This window comes from Anser cygnoides, chromosome 3, assembly GCF_040182565.1.
Source record: "Anser cygnoides isolate HZ-2024a breed goose chromosome 3, Taihu_goose_T2T_genome, whole genome shotgun sequence".
Lineage (NCBI taxonomy): Eukaryota > Metazoa > Chordata > Aves > Anseriformes > Anatidae > Anser > Anser cygnoides.
In genome coordinates this window covers 12,969,592-12,994,039 of record NC_089875.1, presented here as the reverse complement: position 1 = coordinate 12,994,039, position 24,448 = coordinate 12,969,592, and the positions used below count along the sequence as shown (strand labels likewise).

The 24,448-nt window shown below is 47.7% G+C and overlaps 1 long non-coding RNA gene across 5 annotated transcripts in view; it reads left to right on the top strand.

Moving 5' to 3' along the window:
* LOC106045615 (uncharacterized) overlaps window positions 1-24,448 on the top strand; it is a 52,722-nt gene that overhangs the window by 13,203 nt on the left and 15,071 nt on the right. For 3 of the 5 annotated variants that reach the window (XR_010830050.1, XR_010830047.1, XR_010830048.1), the window contains 7 exons: window positions 8,298-8,389; window positions 8,777-8,939; window positions 11,417-12,998; window positions 13,822-13,974; window positions 20,233-20,346; window positions 22,559-22,771; window positions 23,708-23,836. This is a non-coding gene — a long non-coding RNA (uncharacterized lncRNA). The remainder of the gene's footprint in view (window positions 1-8,297; window positions 8,390-8,776; window positions 8,940-11,416; window positions 12,999-13,821; window positions 13,975-20,232; window positions 20,347-22,558; window positions 22,772-23,707; window positions 23,837-24,448) is intronic. The other 2 variants (XR_010830049.1, XR_010830051.1) reach the window with 2 other exon arrangements.

The following is a 24,448-nucleotide window of genomic DNA, read 5'->3' as shown; positions in this document are numbered from 1 at the left end:
TCTTAATTTATAGCAGGCCTCGGGCATCCCTCTGCCTGGCATTTATACACGGTCTGGAATGGTGTCGGTGCCTTGGGGTACTTGTGCTTCTCCCAGGCAGAGCAGAGACACTAGAGAGCGCCCTGCAGTTGCAGATTTCGACTTGGGAAGCACAGAGTGAGGATGTGAGCAATCCCTGAGGAGAGGACACGGGAGACAACTGATCCCAGGACTCAGCCTGGTCTTGCTTCTTGAGACAGCCAGGAAGACACACGTTTGGAGAGGTTTTTCTGATGATTTCTGTCGCATCATCTCGAAGGTAGCCACCAAGAGAGTACCAGGAGGGGCCTGGCTAGTTGTCTCCTCTCTTAAGGAAGCTTTTAGAGCAGTCTAGGTCGAAACGTCTCTAGGGGTGTCCTTGATATCTAAAGGTTGGTGGGAGGATTGCCATCGCTCTCGAGCTCACAGTCTCCAGTCCTAGAGAAGAATACGTTTAACTTTCAAGTACATCAATACTTCAACAGTGTTTAATATTTTAGTATATTTGAATGCCCGAGTCATTTCTTTGAGAGCAGGCTGGAATCAGATAGTTTTGCTGCCTTTTATTCCAACTTACCCAAATGGCATAGGCTCCCCGGCCCTCTCCATGTGGGCTCCACCATCCTCTTCCTTGTGGGAGGGTCGCAAGCTCACACTTATTCCACCAGTGCTGCAGAATAACTGTCCTCACTCCTACACCATGTGCTGGCCTTTATCTTCTCCCATTAGCTGAGGTCTCCTGAAGCTCCTCTCTATCCTAAATTGCCAGGGAAGCAGTCAACGTGGCCTCATTTTCCTATTAATCGCTGATCATGCGATGGTGATGACTAAACTTCCATGACAGTGAGCTGGCTTCCAGTTTTTTTTTCCCAGTGGAATGTTTCCTGCTTCACCAAACCTGACTTACCTTTTGAAAGGTGCTTATCTCCATGTATTCACAAGTACTTCCTAAAGAAAAAAAAACTCAGAGTTTTGTTTTGTTTCTTTCTACTTTACTTCTTTTTTAGCAAGGTGATATGAAGATATTTCAGAATTTTAAGTTTGCTGTGTCCTCCTTTTCTTGTGTTACGAAGTGTAAAAGGCTAAATGAAGTCTTGTAGTTATTTTCCTTATCTCATCTCTTTTTATTGCTTTGGGGATGTTTTCATTATCTTGCCATTTTTGAAAACATTTCACATTGGAAAAGCTCCAAAATAGTAAAAGACAAGGAGAATGGTACAAAAGGAAAAAAGGAGATAGTGAAAAGATGCTTAGGAGGAACCATTTTTATTGCAGTTTCCAGCTGGAGGAAAAAGAGGGAACATATTTTGTTAACCTCATCAAAATTCCTAAAGATGTAGATGTTTAGATGTTCAATTAAAAAAGAAATCCTATTTGGGCACGTCTGAACGGATATATTTTTTTCTGTCCCATTTTGACCTTCCTTGATTCTCCTTGTCATTACTGCTAGTCCCCTCTGCCCCTTAGGCTGTGTCAGAGGCGTCTGGAAATGGCAGATAAGGAGCAGCCTCGCTTTAGTGCGGCTTGGGAGCAGCGGCCACGGGCTGGGAGGCAGGAGTCGTACAGCCCGTGTCCTCGCCATGCAGAGGAGGTGTCAGGCATCCAGCATAGAGCCAGGCTGGTATTTACCAGAAAGGTGGCGTGCCTGGCAGCGGGCAGAGGATTACTGGCTGCAGAAATAACTTTCCAGGAAGTGCCTGTAGAGATTTTATCTTTTCGTTTGGAGGATGTTGGGTCTGTGCAAATCCCTGAGCCCAATGAAGAAAACAACCCTGTGCACGAGGCTCTTGAGACGAAGAAAATTTAGTCTTAAGTTAGAAAGATGGGGCAAAGTGCTTGGGCACAGAAGTAAGTCTCCAAGTGATGCCACAGAGTTATAGTTTGGTGAGGGTGTTGGAAGTCACTGAAGATTTCTTCCCATTCCTGAGCGCAGTGGCTGAGACACTGGTAGAAATCATGAAGTGCCTCTGTGAAGGCTCGATATCCTGTTAAATGCCCTGTGTTATCTGTGCAATACCAGCGAATATTGCTAATCAGACAAATACCCACAGACTTAACGCTCAGCGCCTGGTGAGCAATTTATTGGAAGCCCCTCCACGCTTATGTGTAGCTCATAAATATGCAGATGTGATTCGTGTTAGTCCGATCTCCTGCATTCTCTGTCCATCCTTCACCCTCTTAAGCTTTGGTGAACGTTGACCGATTTTGATCAAAATTGGTCAAGGGGTAATGGTCTGGTAGATACTTTTTTTTTTTTTTTTTCTGAAAATCAGTGTCAAGAGAAGGAGACACCTGCAGGAGTGTGGTCCTTAGGGAAGGGCAGCTCTTCCTCTCGTCATTTTTGGGACCCTGCAGCTTCCAGCTCCCTTGCCCAAGGAGATGTAGTAGGAATAAAGATACCAGGAGGGAGCTGGAAGGTTTTGTGATGGGAGGACTGCTGAACTGCAAGTATTCTGCAGGTGTAATGGCTGGAGGAGTAAGGCACATAGGATGTAAACATACAGAAAACTAGACTTCAGGGTTGTGCTGCTCCCAGAACAACGTGGTTACTGGGAATGTTGTGTTTCAACTGGATTTCTCCATCGCTGATTGTGATCACCTTATGCCGTGTTAGTGGGTAGGGGACTTTGCCTGCAGTGAATTAAGGAGTGCAGTGTTATGAATAGTTTCCTTACTCAGGATGGCATTACTCCAAGCCTCGAGGTAATTTATAGCTCAGGTAGGCACGCTGTTGTTTAACAAGCCTAAATATGGAGCAACGGGAGCATGATTTGGGTCTGTATGCTCTGTAAGCAACAGTGGAGCTTGTGAAGGGCAGCTCAATATTCTTCATATTGCAGGCACAAGCATAAGCAGATTTTTTTTTTTTAATTGGATTTTGAGACAAAGCACAGCTGGTACAAAGCTTTAGCAGGAATTCAAATGTTGCTGCTTATTAATGCAGTAAATGATGATTTACAAGTCCTGGTTTTGTGTTTACTGTTTAATACTCTGACAGCCGTAGACTTATGAAGCATTTGGCAAACGTGAAGATTTTTGCGACAATCAGCTGCTTGCTCCTACAAACCTGCAAGAATTAAGGTGTTTTAAGCTCTCCTCTAGAAGGTACTTGATAAGGCAGGAGACCTTAGTCACAACTTTTTAGAGTTAATCTTGCATCTTTGGCAAAGGATGTGTGGGAAGCAAGAGAGAGAGCATGTGTAAGTATCCTTCTGGTCAGTGTAAAAATAGCAAGTTGGAAAGGAGTCACACATGCCTTAACCAGTTCTCTTCTCTCTGCTTAGAGAACTGAGAAAAAAGTGTGCTTGACAAATGAGTTATCGTGTAAGCCCCTCAGCAAAAGAAAACCTTTCTGAGCAAGAAAAGCACCATCTTTTTCCAGTTACTTTGTAGTTCTTATTTTAGTGTTATGGGAAAAATGGTCATTTAGGGATTTTTTCCTTTTTTTTTTTTTTAATCAGAGAAGAAAGGGAGCAGCACATAGAGAGAGACATTAATTGGTTGCTGATTCCCTGCTCAACATTGCTGGTGGAAAAAGAAAACCTGGCGATCATCCTTAGTGCACATGGGCTTCACAGTATTTGGCACAAGGCAGCATGCAAGATGAAAGTGTGTCTCTTGACAGCTAGCTCCGTACTGGCAGCCTTTACTCCAGGCAACAAATTAATCCACTCAACTGTGTTCTGCATAATTGTTGATACTGTCTTAATTGGTACCATACGTTTCTCTGTGTCGACAATGTCCATCATGTTAATGTCTGGGGACTGTTGTTTCCTGCCAACTCGGGAACAGTGTAGCCTGCTCTGTCCTAACTGAACTTCTATCTAAAAAGCCTCGGTGGAGAAGTGTGACTCTATGGCAGAGGGAAAATGTAGAGCCATGTTGGGGCATGACTCAAAATTCATGAGTAAAAAAAAACAACGGGACTCCTGATTTCAGTAGCAGTTGGAGATGAGCCAGCTCTTCCAGGGCTCCCTAAGGACAATCCAGTTCTGCTGAAGTCAAGTCTGAAGGCAAAAGAGCTGATCTGCCTGCTCCCAGGAAATACGGGGTGGGGGCGGCAAGCATTTTCTAAGTGTCCAGGGCAAGACAGCTGCAGAGCTAATCGAGCCGGGTGCACTGGTGGTGGATTGGGATTAGCGTTTTGCTTAATGACAGGCAGCTCGGGCAGAGCCTGGAGGGCACATACAGGCTGCTGTTGTCCCAGTTCCTCCACATGCTGAGGTCGCAGGGGCTTCATTTGATCAGCAGGAAAGTCCCGGGGAGGTAGAGAGCTGGGTGCAGCCCAGGTGAAGATGACTGTGCGTGAGCATCGACAGCATCAGCTCCCAAGAGAAAAAGGCCACCTTGTCACCAGGCAAAGACGTCACTGATCCTTCCCTCCCTGGCAAGGCAGGGACAGGTACAGGCACTAGGAAGCACTACTGGATGCAGTTGCCTCTGAAGAGGCAGCCTCTAAAAAAAACATTAGGTGCTAGTGTAAGGGGGCACGTCTGGCCGTCTCTCTTGCTACTTCCTCGTCTCCTAAATAAGAATAAATACCATCACTTTGTTTCGCCAGGGAGCTGCGCAGTTACAGTTATTCGAGCTTGTGAGCAGTCAGGATCTATAGGAGTAGGCATCTCACTGAGGACCATATGGAAAATGAGTAGTTGTGCATTCAGAGAAGTGCTGGAACCGTGCATGGTACCTAAGGCGTGAGCCAACACCATGAGTGATGAGAATCAAATGTTGAATATTTTTTTTTATTTGGTTAGTGCCACCCCTGCTAAGCACCGAATTGTCTGGAATGGAAAAAGTAGCATGTGATTATGAAATGTGAGACTCTACTGTAAGGTAAATGTTCAGGGAGGGCAAAAAATGTTTGCACAAACGACCTCACTTCTAGTAACCTAGCATCTGGAAGTGTCAGGCTTCAGTTCTGCAGTGAAATTTTTTACTATATTATCGCCTGTGCACGTACGCACGTACACACACACGCGCTCTCTCACTTCTTCTTGCTCAGCTCTTGCAGTTGGTTGATATGAGCTGCACTTATTTACATCATTTTGTGTGCCATCATCTCTTGGTCAGGCTGTTGGCTAGCTTTTAAGCAAAAATATTTGCGTGGAGATGGGAGAAAGAAAGCTTCTTTCCTCTACTTTTGTAAAGCCATCAGTGAATATTGAGGCTGCTGCCAGAGTATGGTTGAAAAGCTCATTTAAGAGAGCAACAAAACGCATGGAGAGATGTTTTGTGGAGGTCTTAAGCTCAATACTGGCATTTGGGTATGGAGAAGGGAAAACCAGGAGGGGAATAATGAAGAACTTTTGCACAGTTGTTTTGAAGTGTAACTAGAAAATACGCCTGCTGAACTAAAGCATTTTATTTAAGAGTCCTGCTGTTCTCGGAAACCTGTTTGGGCATGTGCAGTGCAGTGGCAGTATTGGTAATCAATATGCCAAAAGAAATGTCGTTCTTTAGCAAGCCGTGGGCTGCCCTTTGTGGCTCCCAGGACCTGGGGGGGGGGGGGAGCTACTTCAGTGAATTGACATAGACAGATGAAATGGCTGAACTAAAGGAAAACTTTTACCAAAAAAAAAAAAAAGACAAAATGAGACCTCCAAGCTTTTTCTGGCATCTCCGTTCACCTTTAGTGGCCAAAGCACATTTGCAGTGTCTGATGCAACTCCAACCCCGGTTACAGTCAGGCAGCCCCACGGTTTCCACTCCAAATCCTTTCTAGCCTCAGAGCTCAAGGGGTTCAGGTAGCAGCTGGATGACCCTTTTCCCTTCCAAAGTGCCTGGAGGAGCCTTCCGTCAGCTCAGTCACTGCAGATAGGTGCAGCTGAGGAATGCAACGTTTCTAGGCAGTGGGGAGAGGTGCAGGCTTCGTACACAGGGAGATTATAATCTTTAGACTGTCTTAATGAGAGGAAGGGGGAGGTTTGAAACCTCGAGCAGAGAGTGAGTGGGCTCAGTGGCTTTGCTCTGGTCTGGGCACAGCTGGGAACAGGCCATTGGGTGGGAGCTGCAGGACAGTGGCCATGATCATGGGTGTCCCCTTGGGGAGCTCCCAGCAGGCACATCCCAACGGGCGCCATAGACCTGCACTGTCAGGTGCTGCCTAAATGCTGTTTGGGCATCGTTTAGTGCTGGTTTCCTCAAGCATCTGACAGAACTGTGGTATAAAGCAGTTTGAAACGGGGATCAAACCTGAGATCCTTGAGTTGATGGATTATTTTAAGAACCTCCCCCAGTGACTCTTCACAGAGCAGTGTCTGGGGAGCCTTTCAGATTTCTGCGCTTGTCTCGTGTGCTTCAACCTGTGAAGAAAGCATCCTGGCTAGGCTTTCCAGAGGGCTTTGAAACATTTCTCTGCACGAAACATTTCTCTGCACTTTACACTGTAGCAACAACTCTGTAAAAATCCTCAAAGAGGTGATTAAGTGTGTTTTGTCAGCACTTGAAGCGGAGATTACATCGTCTCGTAATGTATGTATGTAAAATCAAATCAGAGCAGTCTTCCATTTCGTAATGCCTTTCACCGTGAGGGAGACTCGAATGCTGCTGCATCTGCTGGTCAGATGCACAGTACAGCGCTGCCTCGTTCCCCTACTGCCCTAACGGCATGTGGTAGCAGTTTTTAGGACAGGAAGTTTATATTATCTTTTCCAGTTGAGACTTTATTGAAGTCTAATAAGAAATTGGAATTCGAACAGGGTGCTGTCCCTAGTGTAGTTACTCGAGCGTTTGGAGAGATCATTTAAGGACTTTGAATGATGACAAACTGGGCTGCCTGGTGCTTGTAAACTAGATGTTGCTTTTCATGAAAATTCCCTTTAAAAATACATTCCTGTTATAAAATTATCACACACGCCCCCTCCAGCTTCAGCATAATGTCACTTTGTCCATTCCTTATATGATTCCAGTAGGGCTTTTTTTTTTTTTCCAGTTTTCTTGGGGAAGAAAATGTCATAAGTGGATCTGGCTCAGACACTGCGGTGACTTTTGGTTGCTTCTGCTTTTTACGATGTCGAAGTGAGCAGCCATCACCGTTGCTTACTGCCAGAAGATGTCACTTCTGGAAGCAGGGATGATGTGGAGCTAACGCTGGCTGAGGGAGGAACAATCTGTTTGCTTATTGCTTCTCATAGGCTGCGGTGCTGGGTGCTGGGGCTGCTAGCGGCCTGAGAGCCTTCACCCTGCCTGCCCGCTCCTGTCTTTCCCTCTAAATGCTTTCTACCAGTCTACCCTTGCTCTGTTTTGGAGGCTAACAGTTTCAGGCCAAGCCAGAACCACTGTAAATCACATATTAAAAATGTTTTACAAGGTTGTGCACCAAATGGGAAACATGCACACAGGGTGCATTGTTCGCATGCGGCTGGAACTGAAGCCAGAAACAGCAGGAGAAGGGGAACGAGGCCACGTGAAAGCCCAATGGAAACACTCTTCAGTCGTCCTGCAGTAACAGGACCACGGGCCCCTTACAGCTCCCTGGCTCACTGCTGCAGCTGCACTCAGCCTGCTGAAACCTCTCTTAATTCAGACTCAAGTAAAGATGCCCCAAATGCATCCAGGAGCAAGACAAATTCACATCCCTGGTCAGTGAGCAGAGAGGCTGTGGGTGGTGACAAAGGGGAACGGATCAGCATCCCTGGTGCCTCATGGCAGCAAGCGTCCAGGCAGGGGCTGCAGGAGGAGCAAGGGGGAAAGGCAGGAGGGAACTGTAGGGATAAGACGGATTGGAAGAAGGGGGGGGCTGAACAGGCAGCAAGACATCAGTGTGAGCCCCAGCGTCAAGGGGAAGATGTCCCCAAGCGGTCAGAGACCATGTGCTGTGCAATTTAGATTAAACTGACATAGGACTCAATAATTTCGTGCTTTTGGCCTGGCCCAGCTAAACCTTGTCTATTTGCTTTTATCCCAACGTGCAGAGAAGGCCAGGGGCTTGTTAAATGGGAAGCAGTAACCTTGCATTTAACATAATTGCAGCGTTTGTATTTGAAGAAACAATTTAACATGGTTGTAATATTTAGCTGTAACAATGGCTCTAATATTTTAGATGGGCTTTTATCCATCCACAAGTCTTTGTTTCCTTCCCCCCCCAGGTTAAACTCGAGCTTCATAATCACTGATGACGTAAAATAAATTAAATAAATGTATTTAAAAAAATTAACTGCATTAGGATGCTGCCAAGCTTTTTGCAGGGCTTACCTCTCCTACGTCTTCTTCAGTATTGCATCTAGGCTCTTTTCCAAAAGTTTTTACACCTCGCATATTTCTCCTGGCCTCCCTAGAGCTGTATCCCAGTGGGTTGAACGGGAGATCCCTATGTCGGAGACCGTGCCTCGCTGAGACGGTAACATCTGAAATGACACAGAGCCATGAAGTAAGTGGAACATGACTGCTCTCAGAGCTGATTTGAACACGGTGTTGAAAGACGGAGCAGGGTGAGGGAGATCCAGGCTGCCTTTGATTTTTTTTGTCAGCCGATGGTGATGCTGGCTGCCCGTGATCTTGCTGCTGACGTGCGCTGTTGACAGGCAGCGATTTTTCTGCCGTCCTGGTAGCAAGCAGCTGGGGGCTGTGCTTCTCACCAGGCAGGGGCTTGGTTAAGAGAGAGGTGACTCTGAGAGGTCTCACCTGTGGTTACTGGAGACACCCAGCGGTGACAGCTTGGAGACCTCAGCTCAGGGTTTTTGTTGACTGTCTTATGAGACTTCTGTGTTTTTTTTTTTGGTTGTTAAGTGGGTCTTCAAACTCTCATGCTCCCCAGGTGGGTGGAGGTCAGCACGACTGAGCTGGGCACCTCGGGCTGTGAGGAGTGATTTCTGAGCAGCGCTGCTGAGCTCTTCTGCACCCTGACACCAAACCGCTGCTCTCCAACACGTGCAGCTGCCTGGGGCTGGGAGGAGAGCTGGAAGGCTGATTTCGTGGAGGTAAAACCATGCATTTCTTCCCCCGCCCCCTTCAGGGCTCAGCTGTTAACTGGAATGGGATGCAGGTCAGGTGGGAAGGATCCAGCACCAAATTTGGGTCTCTTCTGTAGACTTTTAGCTTTGGCACGATGAAGCCAGTCTTTAATGTGACTTTAATGTGACAGGCTGTTTCTGAGGTGTCACTTGGCTGGAGGCTCTGTCAGCCGGTACAGTGGCTGTGGTGTCTGCAACAGCCAGTCCGTGTTGATGCACTGACACAGGAGGCAGGCAAGAAAAGAGACAGTGGCAAATACCTCATTCAAAAGTACCCTTCGGGGGGATAACCAAAGCACTGTAGAATAAGAGAGGCTGGTAGGAGTCCTTGTATGTACCTCATCCAGTCCCTGGTGAGCACAGGGCCAACCGAATGAAGTTGCTCAGGGCCGTGCCTCGCTGATGTTTGTGTATCTCCAAGAAGAGGGAACCCACTGTCTCTCTGCTCTGCACTCCGATGTTTGACCACTCACAGAGTGAAAACACTTTTCCTAATGTCCAAGTGGATTTTCCTGTCTTCCATCTCATTCTCGTTGCCCCTTGTCCTTCCCCTGTGCACCTTGGAGAGGAGCCTCGCTCCGTCTGCACCGCCACCCTCCAGCAGCGCGGAGTGGAGCGGGCACTTGGCCGGTTTCTCAAACGCAAGACGAGACGAGTGAGTAGCTCTGTAAAGCCAGCCTGTGTTCTGTGCATGAAGAGAGTGAGGTCATGCTGGTGGGGACAGTACTTTGTGTTGGAGAGTTCATTATTAATTGTGTTATCTAGACTTTAATGCTCTCTTTGTGGTGTACTAAACAACCGCTGTTTAACAATGCAAAGCACTCCGTCTCTGGGTTAAAGAATACCTCTGGGTTCTGTCTTTCATTAAATTTGTTCTGCTGTGTGTGCACAGCATTCCTTTCCACTTAGCCAGCCATCCTCGTAGGCTTTTAAGCAAGCAAGGCCATAAAAATATTTACATTTTTCTATAGCACTCGGTCTGTACGCAGTCAAACAAGCATGGCACTCTCTGAAAAGTGGTGGGACTCAGCTTCAGCGTGTTTTCTGAGGCTGCAGAGGCTGGCTCGCCTGCTCTGCAGTGAGGAGACCTTCTCACGCACAAGTGCCTCCACTGCAATCAGCCTTCTTTGCTGGTGCCTCAGGGAAAGGCAGTGTGTTGGAACTGTACCTAGACATAATTTTGAGCCTCTGGTTTTATTTGTGGGAAAAGCTCTTAAATAAATAAAGACAGACGTGGTGTTCGTTCAAGACATGTTTGACACGCTGTTAAAGCCCTACGGATCGCAAGGAGACTGTAGTAGGTGGTGTCACCGCTGCTTCAGGCAGTTAGGATAACATGAGGAGTGTCTCCTGAGTCGGGCTTGATCCGCCACCCCTTCCACTGCACGCTGCTGATGTCAGCTCTGTGATTGATGGCGCAGAATCTGGCCTTTGGGGCTTATCTTGCTGAGCAGAGGTTTTTACTCCTATGTGTGTGTTCGTCGTTCCCTGTTCTTTGTACCCCGGTTTTGGAGCAGTCGTGGCAGCCAGAGGAAAAATGAGCTGAATGGAAGAACGAGGCTGCAGCACATACACAACCGGCGGGTGTAAGCTCCAGATCTCCAGCACTGCCAGTGCTCACTGCTGCAGGGTTTTGCTAGATCCAGGTGTCCCAGCTCCACTGAAATTCAGTGGGGTCCTGGCTCCAGGCAGTCTGTCACACGCACCGTGCTGTTACAAGTGAGACTTGAGTAGCTGCAGGGATTTTTCAGCGTGCCTGGGCACCTTGCTCCTGCTAATATCAGCATAAGGTAGCAGCCTTGCTGTGTTTGCAAATCCCACTAGCCATTTACTGCAGCTCTGAGCGGCAAAACCCTTCAGACAAGCTCCTTTTCCTTTTGGCTGTACAGGAGTTCTCCTGGGAACAGAGGGAACAGAAAAGCAGGAATCAGGCCCCAAACTGCTGAACCTGGTCATTCTAAAAGACACTAAATCCTTTCCACATACGAGGAAAAGCAGCTTATCTCTCTTTCTTTGTTATGAAGCAAAACCTTCCACTGAATATATATATATATTTAATACGTATGTGTGTATGTATATATAAATATAGGTGTATATATAGCAGCATAGCAAAGTGTAAGTAATTTTGTATAAGTAGTACACATTATGCTGCCTGATATATCCACTCTAAGTCAAGAAACAATTTCTGTAAAAGCCATAGCATGTTCCCCCATTTGACAGAATGGATATATGAATTGAATTTTATCTACTTTCACGTCAGTATGTTTATATAAATGCACAAATATGGATCTATAGACTCTCTATAGACTACGGTCATTCCTAAATATTCTGTATGTATGATCTGTCTAGTATAGTTCATGAGTGGAAATGTAGATACATGTTATATACCTCAGAAAAGTGGGTTTTACAAAATTGTTTCTTTATTTTTTTTTGTTTTGACACAGAGACATGGTGCAACTTCCCAAGATGGCCCTCAGAAGGAGCACGCTGAAGAGCTCTGGAGAGCTTGAGGGTGGTACCTACAGCGAGAGGCACGTCTCGGAGATGCTCTTGACTGCCTTGAGACATCCCGCTGAAGCTGACATTTATGTTAAATGACTCCATGCTGATCACGTTATTGCAGTAAATGCTAAATGCATCTGATGTTGAGCGCGTACGTTCTTACCTTTCTTGATAACTCTATGTTAATATTACATTAATTATTCCTGAGTTACAATGCTGTTGAATGTTGATAAAGGCTGAATTGCTTCGTGAAATGCTGATCCTGACAGTCCTGTGGCAGGCGCTAAAATGTGATTTCCAAGTCTTAGGGGGGAAAAAAAGGAATATATTACTATTTCTGATTAGAGGACTTCAGAAGAAACATATTCTAGTCACATCTTGTGGAGCACTCGCCTGAATCCCTCTTGCTTTCAGTAGCTGTTGCCTTTGCATAAAACATAAAAGGAATATACTCTTCACTTTTTCAGTTAATATTTTATAGTGATTGCTGATGTAGAATCAGTTCAGCATGTATGAACACTTCTCTACAACACAGACTCTGTGTGCATATGAAGCTGTGGTCATTTCCTTGGCTCATGAGAGCTGATGCGTTGGAGAAAAGCTGGCGGAGCAAACATGGAGAGATTACTTCTCACTGGTATCACCTTCCCTGCAGGTTTGGATCTGAGCTCTTTGACAGCTCTGCCAAGGCCCATTTCTGCACACCTAGTGGTTATCTCAGACATCCCTTGTGTAACTCTGCAGTTTTCATGGTGAACTGCCTGGCAAAGTTGAAGACTGCCAGGACTGGGAAATCACAGCGCTTCATTTCCAGATGAATTGGGCAAAATATCAGAAGAAAAAGGGTTTGGGATAAAATTACTAAAAACACCTAAATTGCTTAGGAAGCCTCATTCATAAGGTATTGAAAAAATCTCTGGGGTGGCCTCAGGTACTGAGGTGGGGGTTCCTCCGTGGGCTGATGTTCTGGTGAACAACCCATCAATGATCTCAGCAGCTGGATTAACGCAGTGTCCCATCCGCTATGTTCAGCTAAGGTGGTCCAAAGCTGCCAGTCCAGGCTCCTTGTAGGTGTTGTGGAGGAAATAAACAGCTGTGACTTCTCTCAGTGCCTCCTCACCTCCCCAGAGACTGGATAGCCAGTGTGGCAGGGGAAGGGGTCAGAAGGGGAGGAGAAATGTTCATAAAGTGGTTTTTCTGTTTATTTATTTATTTATTTATTGGGGGAGGGGTGGTGGTGGCAGTGTACGTGTGTGGGGTTTTTTTAACCTTCTTCCACTCTCCTGCACAAGCAGTCAGTCTGTCCTTCACTGGAGGGGAAAATGTTCCATCTCTCAGAGTGTTTGAGGTTTCTGTTTGTTTGTTTGTTAAAAAAAAGAAAGCATCTGGCATATGTATGCAAACATTAATGAGTCATTTAAAATATTCTCAGCGCTGCACTAGTGAGATTTCCAGCTATAAGAAAAAATATGATGGAAGGGAGCAGGCAGACCCCAAAGGACTGTTTTCCAAGCATAGAATGGGGTGAGGAATCTTACTTTTTTACTTCCTACCTCTTCTTTCCATCACCACCACTCCCAGGAGCATTTCCAACCCTCCAAACCCATTGGTGAGGACTTTGAAATCCGAGTTAAAACGAGTCTCTTTGAGACTGCTGTGCCCTCTGTAGCGAGCCTGATGCTTGCCAGTGGTTCTCTCCAAGAAAAGCAGTTTATTTCCGACACTGTGCAGGGCCACAAATAGACTTGCCATTGGGGAGAGAGAAGTGTGGGTCAGTGTAGCTCTGTCCTTTTGCTGAGACAGCCGGCAGCTGAAACCAGGAAAATCAATTAAAATTCAGAAGTATATAAGAAGTAAAGCTCTAAGAAGGCTCAGCTGCTTTCTCGGGTGTTTATAAGCAGCACAGCGGGCTGAAAAGCTCTGGACAGAGAACTGTTTGAAGGGCAGCAGCCATGAGGATCCCTCACACTGCTGGGATTACAGAAATTACTAGAGTTTCTTGACAGGAGGCAATTTCCTAGTGCAAATTGAACATTTAAATCTCCAGCAGTGTAATGATTAGAGAATTCCAGTTTGGGAGTAAGAACTCTTTTCCTGCTTTAGATTTGTCTCTGGGAAGGAGGTATAAGCTAAATCTCCCAAAGGGAAAAGATATTCATATATCCGGTTACACTTTCAACTTCAGTTGTATCAGAGGCAGTATAATTATATTGCATTGGCTGTGCCCAGCCTTCTCCCTCTGTAAGCGAGCCCACGCGCTCAAAGACTGTTAGAACAAAACTGTTGCACTATATGCAAAATACTAGATTTTGTTTACTGCTTGATTTTGTCTGTTCCTGCTTCTCAGGCCTTTACTAAAGAGAGGGGAACAAGAACTGAACCAACTCCAGCACCTGGGACCTGTTTAAGAAAAAGCGAGAGGACCGTGTGTGATCCAAGCTTTCAAAATCCATTAAACTAATCCTCAGAAATGGCGAAGCTGCCTTAGGCATCGCCAGAGGTAATGGGTAATAACTTTTGCCGGGGCCTTTTGGTGCTTGCACTTTCATGCTTTGAATTTTAATCTTCTCTGAACTTTTTTCAGCCATCAGCGAGGCTGGGAACTCGAAGTGTGATAAAGTAAGAGCGTAACATGACTGCGGGAGCTGGCATTTCTCAAAAGTGCCTACGACTTTGCCACAGCTTTGCCACAGAAACCCAGATAAAGGCCAAGCCCAATCTGGCACTAAGAGCAGCAGAATTTGCCCCACCAAAAGTATCTGTACTTGCCTGATCGCAATGGTGAGATAAAGAGCAGGGAATGCTCTGAAAGACACGCACTTCCAAGCCGTGGCTAAACCCCATTCCTCATAGCTAAGAGGAGCTTAGGGATGCATGTTTTGACTCTTTCCTGGTTACATATTTGCAAGTGGTTACTTAATCAATTATCTTCCTATCTCTGAAAGCTTTTTTATTATGGAAAACTCCTAAGAAGCAAGCTGGGTCCAGATTCCAAGATGCAACAATGGGTCTGTTACAGCCAAAAAAATAGGAGGGGTTTGCACAATTTCTCCAACTGTAATATGATAAAACAAACAGATGAGAGCAGCCTCATGTCTGTTATGGGCCAGGGGAGTAGGAGGGCTGCTCTGGCACATCCTGCTTTAGCCCAAACTGTAGCATTTAGCCTCTGTAGGGTTGTCGTAAAACCGCACCTTAAGGCATGTCGTGATTTCAGTCCCCGTACAAAATAAGCACGTGCAACCTGGTAACGAGAGGCTGCTGTCAGGTTAGGGGAGGCATCAAGGCTTCGGGCCCCTTTGCTGGAGGGGAAAGTCCTTTGCCTTGACACAAATCTGCTGTGTCTTGCAAGGATGGGAGGAGGTAAGTGGGCTGCGCTCTGTGGAGGTGACAATCCTGCCTTGTGTGAGGGTCCCCATCCCTCCTGCTCCTCCTAGGGCCGGACAGGTCCCAAACCATCCGAGCCCTGAGCGAGAGGTGCGTCTGCTGAAACACCCCCTTGCACCCAGACAGATGTTCTCTCTCAGTTCTTCCCTGTCCTAGTGAAATCATTCATCTTCCAAATTGCTTTTTGTAGACGGCTGCTGAATCATGCACGGAAACATTCATGGGAGGGAAAAAAAGAGGCTTCTTCAGGCAGTGCTCAGCAGTGTAGAGCAGCCAAGGCAGGGTTTCCTTCACCCCTCTGTATGGAAGTAGCTTGCATTTGAGTAAAACCAAACAATTTTTATTTATTCTCACTTTAGATGCTTTAGACAGAGCTTATTTCCTTTTACCTTTGGTAACAGCTGTACCCATGTTGTAGGGAACAACTTAACTATTGGCACAAACTGCATCCGCTCTGGAGGAGCTTGGTGCTGCCTCAGCACGCACAAATGCTTGCAGCCACCATGAGCAGACAAACCCCCAGCATCCCTCCACCTTCTGGCAGTGTCCGTTCCCTGTGGACATCTGGGTCCAGACTCCTGGGTGCATCTGGGTCCAGACTCCTGGGGGCAAAGTAAAATGCGTATTTCAGTTTGCCAGGGCTCTTCTGAATGATGAGGTAAGAAGAGCTGCAGCTTCAGCTGCTGTGGTGGAGCTTAAATGTCGCCCGGAGACTGCTGCTGGGTCTATTTGTTGTATTTCTACATATATGCCATAGAGCACTGTGTGGCTGGGAGGTCAGAACAGAACTGTAGAAAACTTTTTGTGAAGCAGAGAGGAGGCACCGTCTCACGTGGTCAACGAAGAAGGGAGCGGGGTGCTGCGGCAGGGAAGGATTTTGATGATTTTCTTAGTGCTGCTAGTGAGGCTGAAAAAAGACCAAAGTCTGGGCAAGAGGGTGCAGGCAGCCAGCTCCTGAAGCAGAGTGAAAGCAGGGGGAGCTAGAAATCGAAGAGGGAAGGCTTTGCTCTGGCTGATGGAGAGAGCTGGGAGAAGGGGTGCGCTTTCCTGCAGGCCGGAGTGGCTGCTGAAGGGGCTGCAAGGCATCCAGTGAAGAACGTGCATGCAGAGAGTCTCTGTGTTCCTGCACCCAGCCTGGTGTGGTAATTAATCTTTTGTGATTCTGACAGATGCCTGCAGAAGAGCAGAAACAAAGATCCCACTCTGACAGTGATTAATGCATCGTTAGTTGTTAGGCTGAGAATTTTGGAAGCGGGTAAATAAGCACTAGCCCCAGAGAAAACTGCAGAGGATTACAGCGTGGGGAGAGCTGGGGCTCAGCACTTATTTACCACAAGCACTTAGTATGTTTTATTACTTGTCTGAATCCACCCTGTTCTCACAACAGAAGGAGAAATGGATGCAGGATTTCAGAAGCAAAGCTCTACCTCCAGCTTCAGTTATACAAGAAGGAGTGGCAAAAGGCACAGCCGACCCAAGCCTGGGCTGCCCTGGACAAGGGCTGGCATCATCTGGGACACTGACGCCACAAAGCACCTGCAAAGGAGGGAAACATGGCATGGAATCACAGCTATGGGTGGCTTGAAGATAACTGAAGGCTCTGCTGTAAATGTCTGCTGTTAAAATGCTTTGGCCTTCATCTAAGAAACGCCTCGCAGCCGCTGAACGCCTGGTGTCCGTGCCACAGCAAGGGTTTTGCTCCTGTTTACGCTCACCCTTCCTGGGTCTCTCTGTGCTTTGCTCTCTACAGGGCAGCTGGGTGCTTGGGGGCTGCTGGGGAGCTCCTCACACCTTGGGGGGCAGGACCTGGATCAGGAGCTTCCTTGGGCTGCTGCAGGAGCACTTCTTGGGGATGGGATCGCTCACCACGGCTTTTTACCTGCTCTGGCTCCCAGGCTGGTCCCTGCTGGGGATGGGGACAGCGCTACCAGACCCAGGCAGCGATGCCAGGACCTGGTGGTGCTCAGGTGCAAGGCAAAGCAGAGATGTTGGGGCTGGAGCAGCTCTGGCCACACTTAGGAGCGGGATAGCAGCCTATGGAGGCTGAGACATGAATCAGGATGCAGCAGTTGAAGGGGAGCACAGAGCTCAGGGATTGCAGTTTTCAACCAAAGGGCCCAAGATCTGCCAAAATCTTCCTTAAGGTGCCTGAGGTATTTGCAGGCTTTGATTTCATTTTAACAATGGTAGCCTTAATGGCTCGCAGTTTTTTTGTGAGATGGGTTTACGGATGCTCAGCCCTGTTTTGCAAAGAGCGCTGCTCTCTCTGGGTCAGTGTTCCTACAGACAACTGCAATGTATAAAATACAACACTGTGTGCTCGGCCTCATTCTCACATCAGTTTCCAAGCTGAATCCAGGTAGCTAGGGGCTGAGATGTTTGTCAGTGAGGTGGTGTTTTTCTGGCTTTTTTGGGGGGGTGGGATTTGCCCAGGAGTAAATCTCCATGAAGACCTGGGGACAGAGGATGGCTGCAAGCCCTCGTTAACCCCAAAGGGTGTGACATGACCAGGGTGGAGCCTGCACATTTCTTCACCTCCAGCATCCAGCAGAGCACAGGACCCACTGCTCAGGACTGGGCACAGAACTGGTATTTTGGGATTAGCTCTGGTTGCACGCAGCTGTCCTGTGCTTGCTGATTTTCTCCTGGGTGGCTGAATGCAAGCGCTTCCATCCTTTTGGTTCTTGGTAAGAAAAGCTGCTGACACTGGCTCTGTCTTGTGGAGCTGGTTTCTACCATGGTCTGCTCCTGCTCTCCTGACTGTCCACGTCGGGGCTCTCTTGGGCCTCTTGCAGCTCTCCTTCAGCCCCAGCTCCCCATTTTGCTCCTAACATGTCTTGTTTTGCTTGATGGACGTTTCCTCAGGAATGCTCCCAGGCCCTCTGCTGCTCGCGTTGTCGCTCACTGCGGCTGTTCTTCCCTGCAGTACCGCAAAGCAAGCCCGCCTCCCCAGCCCCGCTGCCCCCAGGCAGGGCTCAGTGCCCGTGGGGCACCCAGCCTGCGCTGTCGAGAGCCTGCTCCAAACCTTCCAGGCCCAATTTCCGTGCCGTGAAAACACAGAGCCACGTTCTCGGGCTGATGTAAGCTGGTGGAGCTCCATTGATGCCGATCCAGTTTATACAAGCTGCAAGTACGGCCGAGAGTAAACGAATCGCTCTGCTGAAACGTAGCCAGTGCTGAAGCATACCTGTCCCGTGGGATGCTGAGAAGGGAAAGTCGCTTCCACCCCTTCTTGGCTGGGGATCCACGAGCGAGCTCCAGATCTGGTGCAGAAAAAAGGCTGCAGTGTAACGCGTGAGTCACTTTACCCGCTCCAAAATGTCACTGGTTCTGGGGAGAGAGGCAGCAGCTGCTTAGCAGAGTGCAGTGCGTGTGGCAGAGATGCTCCTGTTATTTATATGGCTCCACAGATAAACTCGGTGTCGTGCAGAGTCACAGCCTTTCCTCAGGCAGTTTCCAGCGCAACTCACTCCCGAGCAAAGCAGGAGCAGGCCACGTTGCAAGGAACACCCCAGCCAGTCCAAGGCCCTGCAAGGCGACAGCGCGGTGTCACTGCTGGTGCCACAAACGCACGGCAGAGCAGCAAAAAGGAGGTGGGGAAATGCCAGGTGTGGGAAGAGTTTCCCCTCAGCGTAACTCCATCCTCTTAACGTTTTTCCCTTTCTATCCTCTGTGGTTCTGCAAAGCATGTCTGGAGGGCAAAGCTTGCCTTTCCTTTTGCTGTCTTGAAGGAAAGGTGAGGAAAAGAAGAATTCCTCTATCTCACAGCTGCAGACATGAGGCAGAGGTCAAAGGCCAGATCTGAAATAGATATAGGCCTAGGAGAACAGAAATGCCCCAAGACAGAACCCCTCGCAGGGGCTGGAGCCAGCGGGGCTGAACAGCCCTCCCAGGAGGAACCTGCTTCGCTGCAGCAGGATGCTGCCCAGGACATCAACAGTTCTGTTACCTGGAGCTAGGGTAACGTTTTTCAGATTCCCCTGGATTCGAGGGGTTGCGACATCTCTCGTCTTTTATTTCTTTTTAAAAACTTCCCTTCTTTCTCAGGGGGAGCCCAGCTTGCAGGTGCCAGGAGGCTTCTCACATGGTTAGGCAGAGGGACCAGGGCTGCAGGACCGTGGGCTCCCCTGCGCATGCCAAAGGGAGCAGGAGAAAGTGGAGCAAGAGGCTTTCCCTGGGCTTGTTCGTGTATGTGGCCACGTTTTTTTTTTTTTCTTTTCTTTTTGTTTTTGTTTTTTCCAGTGGGAAATTCATCAGCAGCTGTGCTAGCTGATGGGGCGGGAGCGAGCACGGCCCGCGCTACAAAGCTACACCCTGGAAAGCACTGCTGTGACCTGAAAGCGGAGTTTATTAACTCCAGATTTTTACAGCATGGCTGGCATGCCAACAACAGAGTCTGAACACAATGAATCACTTGCAGCTACAAACCAGGGGAAGGCATCTCCGGAGCTGTGCCAGCCTGAGTCACACACAGCCGCTGTGCCAAGTGCCAGCTGCTGAGCAGCAGCGAGCCCTTGGCGGGGCTGCAGGCACGGTGCTCGGGGGCTACCACTGATTGCCTGATTAGCACAACCACTGATAATGGCAACTGGTTTGCTGAATACAGAGTGCAGGTGCCTTAAACAGCGGGCTTGCCTGTTACTTACAAGCCTAGAGAGCTCAGGGTTGGTTGGTCAGTCAACAGGGGGAAAGGAGGTGAGTTATAGGTCCTGCTCAGATGGGGAGAGGCTATAGGGAAAAGTGGGATTTGTCCCTGAAGAAGGAAGTAGGACAATAGCTATCACTGTCCCAACAATCACGACCCACTGCGTGCTTTGAGGCGTCTAGAAATACCTTTTCCATGCCATTTATCTATGGGAACAGATAGAAAGGCTGGGAGGGTTATCTCCTACTGCTGCTTGATGCTGTTACTCAGCTGGGAATAAACCTCCCTGGAGCTGGGCTGGTAGGGTTAGATGTGCATCTTCTTTTTACCTGTGGTCCCACAGCATCAGTCTTCCTGGGGGAAGTCTGAGCACCCCTTTGTGTCACTGTCACTGCAGCAGGCGCGCAGTTGTTCTGCTGGAGGGGGGCTTGAAGCCCTTCTAGCTTTACTTGTAGAAGTTCCCTTTGTTTTATGGAGTGTCTGTTGGAAAGTTTTAGGAGGGAGTGGGATGCGGCAGTAACAGCTGGAAGGATGGGGAAAACAGCAAACAAGTTTCCAGGCAACCCTCTTGCAGTGCTCCTCCTGTCTGAAATAATGTTCCTCACCCCCTAGCTCTCCTGCAGGTGCTGTTGCTGGAGGTCATGGGCACGTGCACGGGTTTGGGGAGGTAAATGAATTAGTCCTGACCTCCTTCTTCTCTCCTGATCCCTTTTTGTTTTTAAACAGGGAAAGGCTTTGTCTGAGGGCTGAATTTAGGTCAAATTTGGAACTGGAGCTCTGAAAACAACCCTTTTCCCCCAAAAATGGTGCTGCAAATTGGTCTTTCAGCGTTGTATTCAGGTAAGAGATTATAACTGTTTATCACTGAAAAAATTCTACAGCTGCTAACTATGGTAGGAATGAGGTGAATGTTTTGTCCTGTTGAAGTTTTTCCTCAACTTCTTCCTTTTCATCTCTTTCTAGCTGCTCATTTTGAACCTTTCCATTTCACTTGTATTGTGAACTTTGCGTGGGGGCACTTTCCTGTTTGCCCCCACCCCCCAGACCAGGGCGTTAGTTTTTGATTGAGACCTTGTTGGTATTTCTGCTGAGCAAATAAAGTTATCGAATGTATTCAGAACTTAAAATTCAAGTGAGAGCAGCTTGTGTGGGTGTAGGGATGTGCACAGCAGGGAGAGGCGGAATAAAAGTTCAATTATTTTCCTTCCTTTTGTGTTGCAGGACAAACCTTCCAAAAAATGAAGGCTTTGCCACATGTTTTCCATAACCGGCCAAATAAAATATTATGTTTTAAAGTATTCAAGGTCAGAGAAATAACTTGGGCTCTGGGCTCAGCATTTTTTCCTCCTCACAACAGCTTCTGCTGAATGATAATCTTTAAAACTATGCATGTGGGGTGCCAGATCCTGACCCCCATTGCATCTGCTCTGCATTGCTGCTGAAAATGCAGAGCAAGCAGAAAGCCAGCTTAGCTGGATTGCTGGAGATTACCCTGACCCCGTTTGTCAGCTGTGGTGCAGGACCCTGGGTGCCGTGGCAGGAGGAGGGGAATTTGCTGCGACTTTCGTGTGTTTGGGTACTTCTTGGGCGGGATTGTGGCTATCCCACTGTCAGCATCCCAAGGGCAGGGTGGTCCTGGCTGCTCCCACAGCAGGGCTCTGGTCAGCAGCAGCAGCCAAAGCTCTGTGTTCGAGTGACCCAGCCTTTTTCTGTAAAGACTCTGACTGGGTTGGCTTGTTACAGCTCTTATTTTTTTCTTTGTTTGAAACTGATTTCTTCTTTTAACAGTAATTCAGCCTTGGCTGATCTATAAAATGTCTGCACCGAGCTCACCCCTGATCGTCCACCTCTGGAATTCCAATTCTGCCTGCTCTGTTTTCTCACAAATTGACAATGCTCTGAGCTTTCCTCAGAGGTGTGGATCCTGAAACAGAGAACAGGGAGGAAATTTCGGTTTTCATTACAGTGTAATATTATAAAGCATACTTCCATATTTTGTAACGATGGAGGAAAGATTGAAAACATGACCTGAATATACTCCACAGGCTCAGTAACTGGAAAGCAATGAATAAAGAACCCCAAATTCATTGAGTTCTTTGTTTGCTTGGATTTTTTTATTTTTTTAACTAGCAACAAGATTTTGGAGGCCTCATTCGCATGTTTATCCTTTGAAACCAGCAATGCTGGGATCCTATTCAATGCTGCAGGACAGCTGCTCCAAATTGTTTTGTGTTTTCCCTTGTCATTAGTCATGTAACCTGCCAAAGGTCCTCTCTTTCTAGCCCAAACCAATCTCTTTTGGTTTTCACCTACTGAGATTTAGAGAGGTTGTCTGTGTGGGGAAGCTGCCTTTGAGGTTGCTTGGGTTACTTGTGCTCGTGTGACCCGATGGAGCCAGAATCAGTGCATTTCCCAGGTGTCTCCCAGGAGAGAGGGCCTGTCCTGTCTTCTCCAGAGCTGATTGCTGCAGGATACAAATGGCTTCTTTGATGCACCCTTCCAAAACTGGGTGATAAATGGCCACACTTTGTAAAATACCAACTTGGTCTGAGGACTGCTGATGTGGAGAAGCTCCTTGCCATGCTCTCAGGGCTTCCAGCAGCTCAGGGCTGCTGCCTGGTTGCCACCCGATGTGCTCAGAGAGGGCCCAGGCTCTGCTTGGCGCTGGGGACTTCCAGGACCATGGAGGACTGCCCAGCCCCAAGGATGGTATGATTTCAGATGACAGGATGGTATGGATGACAGGATTTCAGAGTGATGCTGTCTGCAGGCTCGTGTTCTGGTTTATCCTGTTTTAATTTGATGACCTGGCAGTGATGATGCTCCTCAGCTTTGAGCAGCTGGCCCTGTGCATGCTCCTGGTGTCCCCTGGCTGGCTTTCCATGGTGGTGAGTGGAAAGAAGTGCTCACTGAGATGATTTTCCTCCTCTCCTGCAGAGGGGTACCGTCTGGCTGCACCTTGTTCCTTTTCCTGGGGTTTTGCTGGTTCACCACTAGCCTATAGCAAATAGAATTGCGTTATTTCTCCCTTTTCTCTCCCATGTTCCTGCAGGTTGTGTGCTGTTCCCTAACCTTCTCATGCATCCTGCTGTGCATCCCGATCAAAGCCCTGCTTAGGTGCTAATCCTGGACTCCTTGTTCCCACCAGCATCCAGCTGGGGAGCTGCTGATGCTGGGAGATGTGGCTCCACTTTCCTCGCTTCTGGTCATTCCCACTGCTGGCTCTGCTTCTGTATCTGCTGCTTATAGGAAGGACTCATCACAGGTTGGAGCTCGTCGATCACCCCCACGCTTGTGCTTCCCTAATTCACCTTTATGGTGTCTTCCCCCTCTGTCTCTTTTCACAGCCCCCATCTCAGTTCTCAGCATCTGGGCTTTGTTTTTATTTAAGCTTGGAACTGATAAAGCAAGGGGCAAATTTGGAAAGGCAAACCCTACCTCACAAGCAAAGTGTGTGCAGGGTGTATTTAACATTACACTACTTGACCAGAGGGCTGGTGGCAAAGCTATTGCATTAAATGAAATAGAGACCATTTACCCTAAAATGTTAACAGGCATGGGGCAGACAAGCAGGAGCCCTTTCGTCCTCTTGGGATTTCTCTTATTCTGCCAGCTTCTGGGGTTGCTTTCCTGCCCTTAGCCCTGGTCTGCCTGATGCTGGCCCGTGGCCACCGGCTTGGCTAGGAGTCCCAGGGGCAGCCCACAAGAGGAGGGGTTGTGATATGAAACCTCAAAGCCTTTGCAGAGGTACTGAGGTGCCTGAAGGTGCAGAAAGGCACTTAGTGGCCCTTCAGAAGTTCCTCAGTAGGTTTCAGGGAGAGAGGAGGAAAAAGTCCATCTCGGGGATTGAATCTGAGCCACCTGGAGGCCCTGAAAAACCCCACCTTCCTGCCTAGCCTCCTAAATATCTTGGAAAATCTGCTCCAAAGTAATTAGTGCTTATGTTGAGCACTTCTGCCTGCCCAAGGTTGGGAAGGGAGCCTCAGCAGAGTCCTCTCTTGCTGCATGAAACCAGTGCCATACCACTGCAGCAGGAGGGATGTACAGGTCCTAGGGAAGACACATTACTCCTCCAGCTGCATGTCTCAAGTTGACATTGGCTTGCAGTGGGGCCATCAAAAGCAGCTGGAGAGCTTTGGTCCTTGAAAGCAAGATACTGATTGCCTGGGTTGGTTCTAACTCTTTGATCCTTTGTCTGCAGCCTGATGTGTCACAGCTCGGCTTGGAGACGAGGTGTGCTGCTCTGTTGGAGCTTGGGGTCTATCTGACCAGGTCCAGGAAGACCGAGGAGTACAGATGGGCTTGCAGTGTTTGAAAGCTGCACAGACTTGTAAGTTGCTGTTATTTATATAAATTTGCCTGTCTCTTTTACATCTGTATTCTAAACATCCGTTATATGGCAATATTGCTTTTAGTGGTGCGCCAAGTTTTCCTTCTAAAACACATGTTCCTTAAAGCCTCAGTATTTTATTTCCTTTGTTCTGATTTATTGCTGTTGCCTTACCACATGTGCTAGGCGCAGAGCAGAAAAACTCCCCAAAACAGCATAACAGCCCTCTCTGCTCGCCTCCCCAGACCACATATATCAGGATTAATGCGCTGAGTCTGTTATATAAAATGATTCAACAATAAACTAACTTAGCTTTAATTTCTTATCTGCTTCCAAATAGAAATGCTGATGGAGAGCGAGTGTCTGTGGGTTAATAATGCCAAGATTGAGATAAAATCCAAAGCTACTGCGGGGAATGGAAAGCTGGGATAGATGTTAAATCTGGAGAACGATAGAACGAGATTAAAATATAAACGTGTTAATGACTGCATTTTGTAAATCTAAGTAAGGATTTTGTGGGTATCAGTTTTTGTTTTCCCTCTGTCAATACCTAAAATGGCCTTATTTTTCAGAGGATGAACTCTCTTCTGTGAAGTAAGGTCTCATAATGAT